General features: G+C 35.6%; 1 long non-coding RNA gene across 1 annotated transcript; it reads right to left on the bottom strand.

Moving 5' to 3' along the window:
- Positions 1-6,721: 6,721 nt before the first annotated feature.
- Positions 6,722-7,030, bottom strand: LOC118487131. The gene is made up of 2 exons (XR_004880399.1): positions 6,881-7,030; positions 6,722-6,800 (listed from the first exon to the last, which is right to left on the bottom strand). It is a non-coding gene; the product is annotated as an uncharacterized LOC118487131 (long non-coding RNA).
- Between the last annotated feature and the right edge of the window lie 636 nt (positions 7,031-7,666).

Genomic DNA, 7,666 nt, shown 5'->3' with positions numbered 1-7,666 from the left:
GTAATAAATAAAATGAACTAACTAGGAATAAAAATAACCTAGTTAGAGGAAAGTCTTGTAGTAACACGTTAGTGGGTTGAAAACACATAAAATAAAAACCTAATGATAGTTTGAGGGTTAAAGGTGTCAAAATTGAAATAAGTTTCATTAAAACAAAAACAATAAAACCTAAACACACACAAGTGTGTGCGTCTGGTTTGACTAAAACACAGGGGCGACCAAGAGCTCTACTCCAAACCCTAGTTTTTGCTAAATTGGCCAAATTGAAGGATCAAATCAGTTCCAAAGTGAAATCCAAGCATAGATTAGTGATCTCCTTAGTAAAGGGATCATAAGGTATGTAAAAATTCACTATTTGATTCCATCTAAAATCCTGGATGGACTTATGAAATTTGTGATGCATGAATGTTGTTTGGATGAATTTGGAATGAAATTGTGTCTAGGAATAAACCCTAGTCAATTACTTGTTGAAATTTTGCTTATTACTTGTGAAACTCATAATCACCAATGAAGGTGTTAAGTGGGTTATGTAGAAGTATGTCAAACACTAGGATTATGATTGTTATTCTAGTGTATTTCGAGTTCTATGAAGTGATTTCAGAATATGATGTGAAAAACTGACATGAACTTGCTTAATTGATGATTAATTTTGACTACATAATTAGTCATGAGCTTGATTGTAAACTTCGGGAAATTATGCCCTTTAGGTGTTCGTAGAAATGCCTAAAAGAAGGCCTAATGTTGAAAATTTGAATTAAAATGCATACTTGTATATTTTGGTGAATTATGCGTGGAATGTTAAGAAAAGAGTTCTAAACAATTCGTGCTTGAACTCTATAGGAAAGAAAACCAGAACGTCGAGCGGACAAGCCGGTGGTGACGCGCGTTTGAAGGGAGCGGTTTAAAGGTATGTAACCTTGTTCCGTTACATTGTGTTAATTAGAAATCACGATCATTTGAAATTGTGTTTTTAAGAAAAGATATTCGTTAGTAAAAGTGACGAAGATCACTATTAGATAAACGAGTTAAAAACTTGATTAGAAAATATTTGGTAGTCATTGGAAATGGTGGATTCCATAAATGAGCCAAACGGGTTGAATAATTGTTTAGTAGATAGTAAGAATGTGTTTTGAATAGCTTTTGGCGATGGTGGATCACAAGAGCGTAAAACCATAGACTTGGTATTGATACGCCAGTGATCGTAAGCCCCGGATGATGGGTAAATACGCCTTGAGGTCATAAAATTATTAATAGTATAATTAGTGTAAAACTATGCGGGTCGAATAAGAAAGGGGACTAATAACCTTTCGGTCCGTAAACTTAAATTTTGACAAAATAATCATGATAGACGCATCGGTAATTAAATTACGGACACGTAGGAAAAAGAATCGACTAAAACGGACATGTAGATAAAAAGTTATGAATGTTTAAAGTTGGGATTTTGCTAAATTTAAGAGCTGGGAATATGTAGCACAAAACCAAGCAACATTTTGTCGAAAATAGGGTGTCGCGTCACGCGACACCACAACAGCTTCATGGTCGCGTCACGCGACGTCTGTCGCGGCCCGCGTAAGCCAAGACAGAATCTGTCGCGGGGCGCGACAGACCTAAAACCCATAATTTGTGTTTTGTTTTCATTGTTTGGTATTAGAACTTGATTATACATGTTTTAACATTGTCAAAACTAATAATTAACGTGGTTTTGACATTAGGTGATGTTGGTCTCACTCCGGATGGTGATCAAGCATGAATTCAAGAACCGATCACAATATTTTGAAGCTTCCGCGTTTATCTAACTTTGATGTAGAAAATGTTCATTTTGTAAACACTTAACTTAACGTTTTCGATGTTTAAACTAGTTAGTTAGTTAACTAAGATACTATCATCATGAAACCTTATCGTTTTGTATAACTTTTGAAATTATGCATTTCTTATAAAAATGCGTATTTTATGTTAAAATCTAAAACAAATGAGACGAGTTTTACATCGGATGACTTGTGGCCTCAAATACTTAAACATTTTACCATTTTCAATAAAGGTCAATATCCAAACGAATGGCCATCCGATCGGACGACCATCCGATCGAATGACCATCCTATTGCGAACTTGAATCTTTGAAATGTCTCGCTGAACAGATCGCCATCCGAGTGAACGGCCATCCGACTGGACGACCGTTCGACCGGACGACCTGAAAGGTAGAGATACTTCTCTGTTTTTTAAAATGCTACAACGAAAACTTCAAAGTCACATCATACATAAACACATCCAATCCAAACGAATGGAAATCCGACCGAATGACCATCCGTCCGAATTGTCATCCGATCGGACGACCCTCCGTCACTTTGTCCTACTCGCCCCGTTCTACACACCGTTCATCGCTTTTGCTATCGTTCTGTAATCAGGCCAACTTCCAGTGCTCCCTTCAATCCAATCCAAGACTGTGTTATTCATTTAACACGATCTGTGAGTATACTCGAACCCTTTTTGCTTTACGCACTTTTGGGTGTTACATACGTTTCTTATTCAAATCACAAACGACACACAACGCAAACACTTTATACGCTGACCGTTACTGCATGTTATACGTGTTACTCTATGAATGCTTGTATGTTATGTTTAAACAGTGATTGTTGCCTGACACCTTAGCAACGATAGTACTATAGTTTGGACTCAGCACCTGTCGTGGACAGGGGTTGTTAAGGGCTTTACTTCACGTGTCACCGTGGTGATATGTGTTGCGTATTCTATAACTCGCAGTCACGTCTGTGCATATTTCATTGTCGATAACCTGCTAGCTTCACTTTTCAACATGTTATATGTTGGTTATGCGTAACTCGCTTTCGCTATCTATTATACTATAAAACTTGTATGCTCACCTTTACACTATGTGTATTGACCTCTATTTTAACGTATGTGATAGGTGTTTAGGATGTTGTGCTTTGCTTGCTACGTGAAATCGAGCTTAGGAGAGTCTAGAAACAAACAACTAATTTATGAGTTGTCGGAACAGTTTTCTATTTGTCTTTGAGAACAATTTATCTGTAATAGCTGTGTTATTTTTATGTTACGGTATGGGACGTAATGCTTAAATAATTGGTAATCATAGTTGTTATGGAATCTCTTGGACAATCTGTTTCGCTCAGTGCCTCACCCCGATGTTTCCGCCATCGGTTGGGGTGTGACAACAGAGATATGCAGCTCGATATTGATAACATGTCATACGAGGTAACAAAAGAAAACATTTTCTCTGATTTTGCTTAAACCACGAGTAATGAATCGTGATTTTTGAATCATATCATGTATTTTGTGTTCAGGAACTATTGGCACTAGAAGAACGAATTGGAAGTGTGTAACACCCGTCTCTTTATAATACGAATCTAATATTTAATACGCATTTTATGTGAAAATGTGGCCTTTCAAAAACTTTTATAAGTTATCATTCAAACATGATTATAACAATCAAATTATAGTAATAATTGGTTTACAAAAGTTGTTTGTAACAAAAACAAAACAGTCTCATTGTGGAAGCTTCAAAGCGAGTGTTTGGTTCTTGATTCTTGACTTGATCATCATCCGGATGCTAACTAAGATCACCTAAATTCAAAACCAACAATAAAGTTAGTTTTGATGGACAAATAATCAGTTTAAACAAGTCCGAAATACCAAATAAACAAAATAACAAAATTTGCCAGCTTTTGGGTCTGTCGCGGGCCGTGACAGATGAGACCCCAGCCCTCGCGGGCTGCCAAAGGCCGTGGCGGGCGCGACCGATTACCTTATATCCATCGCGGGGTGCGACAACCTCTTTTTCACAGAAGGTTTCGAGCATTGAGCTGCAATTGCCCAACTCCGAATTCTAACCAAATTCTAACTTTAAATCTTCATAACTTTCATTCTATAAATCCGTTTTACGTGATTTTTTTTCCTACAGTCCGTAATTTAAATACAAACACGTTTATTATCTTTATTTACTAAAACTTCGGTTTAAGGGCTGAAAGCCTATAGGTTCCCTTTTTATTTTTTCGACCCGTTTAGTTTTTATACTTTACAATACATGTCAATCATTCCTTTTTGCTTCTTAGTGTACTTACCCATTTCCCCAGGCTTGTGAACTTCGGCGTATCATTACCATTCCATGGTATTACACTTTCATAGCTCCCAATTATAGAGTGACGTTCACGTCACTTTAATATTACCAATTTACCCTTGCTTTGACTCGTTTGGTCATCTAATGGAAACCTCCATTTTTATCATCATACTAACTTATTCCAACAAACATTTTAACCCATTGCTATGTCTAATGAACTTCGTCATTTCGTCGTTATACCAGTTTCAATAATAGACTAATTCAAGTTAACTAACTAACTATATTCAATATACAAGCATAATGTAACGGAACCAAGTTACGTACTTGCATAATTTTTCGTCATTGATTTCTAACCATAATTACCCATTCCCGGGCTTGTCCATCTTAGCGTATCACTTCCATTCCATGGTTTACGCTTTTATAACTCAAATTTAACGAGTGATGTTCAAGTCACTTCGAACACTACCATTTCGACCATTATTTTAACCCCTTCTTTATCTAGTGAGTTACATCACTTTATATACATTCCAAACATGACTAATTAAACAATATTATCAATAAACATATCTAACAAACTATTTATTTTGACCTGTTTGGTTTGTTGAGTGAATTCCATCACTTCTTAGACTTACCAAACGATTACAATTTCTCTAATTCAACATCATACATATTCCAACTATTTATATTGACCCGATTGGTTTGTTGAGTGAATTCCATCACTTCTTACACTTACCAAACACAATTATTTTCGCTATAACAACATTAAACATATCTATAACTAGGCTTGTCTACATAAATGTACAGAGACGACAAGTCGCGTACCTTTAGAGCGTTCCCTTCAAGCGTGTGTCTGCTCCGGCTTGTCCGCTTGAAGACTCGATTCCTTTGCCTATAGAGTTCAATCAACGATTTGTTTAGAACTCTATTCATGTCATATAACGCATAATTCACAACATCATTCAAATATGTGTTTTGTTCCGAATTTCAACATTTAGTTTTCTCTTAGGCGTTTTAACAAACACCTTATGGGCATCGTTTTATAAAGTCCATTATCAAGTACATGACTAACTATTTAGCCCAAAATTAAACAATTTTTGCAAGTTCATTATATCTAGTATGCATAATAACATCTAGATTCACTTCATGTAAATCAACAACACTCGTTTAAAAATCAAATTCTTAGCGTTCTTTATCATTCTACAAAATCCATTTTACACTTAGATGGGTGACCATGAATTTCACAATTATGAACATCAATTCAACAAGTATTTGACTAGGGTTTACTCCTAGACATGTTTTCATTACTAATTTCATCTGAACATCAATCATGCAAGTCTAACTTTTGATTTCATAGGTTCATCAAGAATTCAAGAAGTAACCAAAATACGAAATTCAACATACCTTGTGATCCCCTCACTTGAGTGATCACTAGATTGATCTTGGATTTCGATTAGAACTTGAATTTCCTTCTTAATTTGATCAATTTTGTGAGTTAGGGTTGAACTTTTGAGAGCCCTTTCTTGGCTCTGTGGATTGCACGCCCAGAACACACACTTAGGTGTGTGTTTTGGTGTTTGGTTTTTAATTTAATTAAAACCTTTTTTTTTCATTTTTTCCAAGTTTAGCCCCTCTACAATTCAGTTATTTTTATAAAGGGTGTTTCAACCTTGTTTTCTTATTAATTCAAGGCCTATGATTAACTAGGTTACTTATAGTTACTTTATCTTGACCATAACCGACTTTTAATTTATAATATAAAATTTATATTTTTGGGGTGTTACAAAATGTGAACACTGGATTGGGATGTTATCAGGGTATTAAAGAGGGGGAAAGACAAGTGGGAGGTGAAATGACCGTTCTAACCCATGTGCAGTGCACATGACATAATTTAACTGAAATTATAACTGGGTTTGCCATAAAGGACATAACATGCAACATTTTCAAACATTAAGTACGAAAGTCATCCATTTTAAAGGTAAAGGATGGCGCTTGAAATTTGGGACAAACATAATGGACAAAACTTGTAATTTACTCATATAACAATATGGTACTTATATTAAAGATAAAAATACGTTCGATTTTATGGTATAATTTTTTTTTAAAAACAAATGACATATAAAAAAGTTATGGACGTTTAAAAAATAGGGGAAATAGTATGTTACTTGCATGTGCATAATCTTTTTGTTCTTTTTGACAAAATTACCCTTCTCATTTGATTTGTTTTAGGACACTTGTCACTCTATAGTGGCTTCTAACACTTTTTTTATTTTTATACTCTTGCATAAAAAACTAAAGTCTTAAATTTAAATTTATTTTTATACTGGTGCATAAAATAACTATAAAGTCTTAAATTTAAATAAGAGTATATTACAAGTTTTGTCCTTTATGTTTGCATCAAATTGCAGGCGGTGTCCTCAACCTTTCAAAATCCTGCATGTTTTATCCTTTAAGCCAAACCTGGTTAGAAATCTCAGTTAAAAACTGTCATTTACAATGCACATGAGGGTAAAATGGTAATTTCCCTCTCAACCCTTTCTAACTCAACACTCACTCCATCATCTTCCCCAATTTTCTAGGGTTTAACCACCAATGGCCGCTTCCCCTTCAACCAAGGAGCGATTTGATCGACTTCACCGTTTGAGTTGATGAACTTGAGACCATTAGTGTTTTGTACAATAAGAACATGTGATTGGTCCTCTTTAAGTCCAAAATACTGCACATCCAGATTAACAGAAAATTCAAGATGGAATCAAAGATGAAAGAAAAATAGAAAATGAAGAAAGATGATTTTACCTGCAAGGCAGCTTGACTAGCTTTAAGATCACCCAGAAGAAAGTTTAATCCTTTCCTTTGTATAAGCCAGCAACTTCCGTGTATTTCGACTTGAAACCATCAATATTATCGTGACTGAAATCTAGAAACAACATAGCCTAGCCAAAAGAAGAACAACAAACATACAAACCGTGTTGCTAAGTCACATCGAACTACTTCAGGAAAGAAAAGAAAAATAAGTAAATAAGACGTGTACCTTAGCATTGGGACTTTCAAAGTGTTTGACTAGAATTGGTTGGTTGGCAGGTGCTCGACGGTGATGGTGCTCGCCGATGACGGTAACCTCGCGGGACTTCACTCATCCAACGGTCATGCTTTAGATCTGTTAAGATATGATCTTCAGATCTCAGAAAAAAACATACCCCCACCGGACTTCACTTGCTCAATGGTTTTTAGGTGGTTTCAGGAGGTTCGATGGGGGGTTTGATGGATGATATTTTTATAGCCATTTACTACTGGTGTCTTGCAATCGATTCATCCAGACGGTAATTGTTTTGTTTACTCTGTTGAACTATGCACACCACCTATTTTTGATGTGTTTTCATTAAGATTGATATATTGTATGTTCTGAATGTGTTTTTAGTAAAATTGATATATTTAACATTGATGAAGATGATTAAGGGGGTTGGTGTCCTACAATCGATTCATCCGTGGTGGTGTGTGAGACGGTAGATGAGGGTGGCAGCGGTTCAGTGATAGGTGGAGCACCTTCAAGAGGATTAATGTTCAAGAGGTAATTTTAATTAG

Source organism: Helianthus annuus, chromosome 2, assembly GCF_002127325.2.
Source record: "Helianthus annuus cultivar XRQ/B chromosome 2, HanXRQr2.0-SUNRISE, whole genome shotgun sequence".
NCBI classification, from domain to species: domain Eukaryota; kingdom Viridiplantae; phylum Streptophyta; class Magnoliopsida; order Asterales; family Asteraceae; genus Helianthus; species Helianthus annuus.
This window is presented reverse-complemented; position numbering and strand designations above follow the sequence as displayed.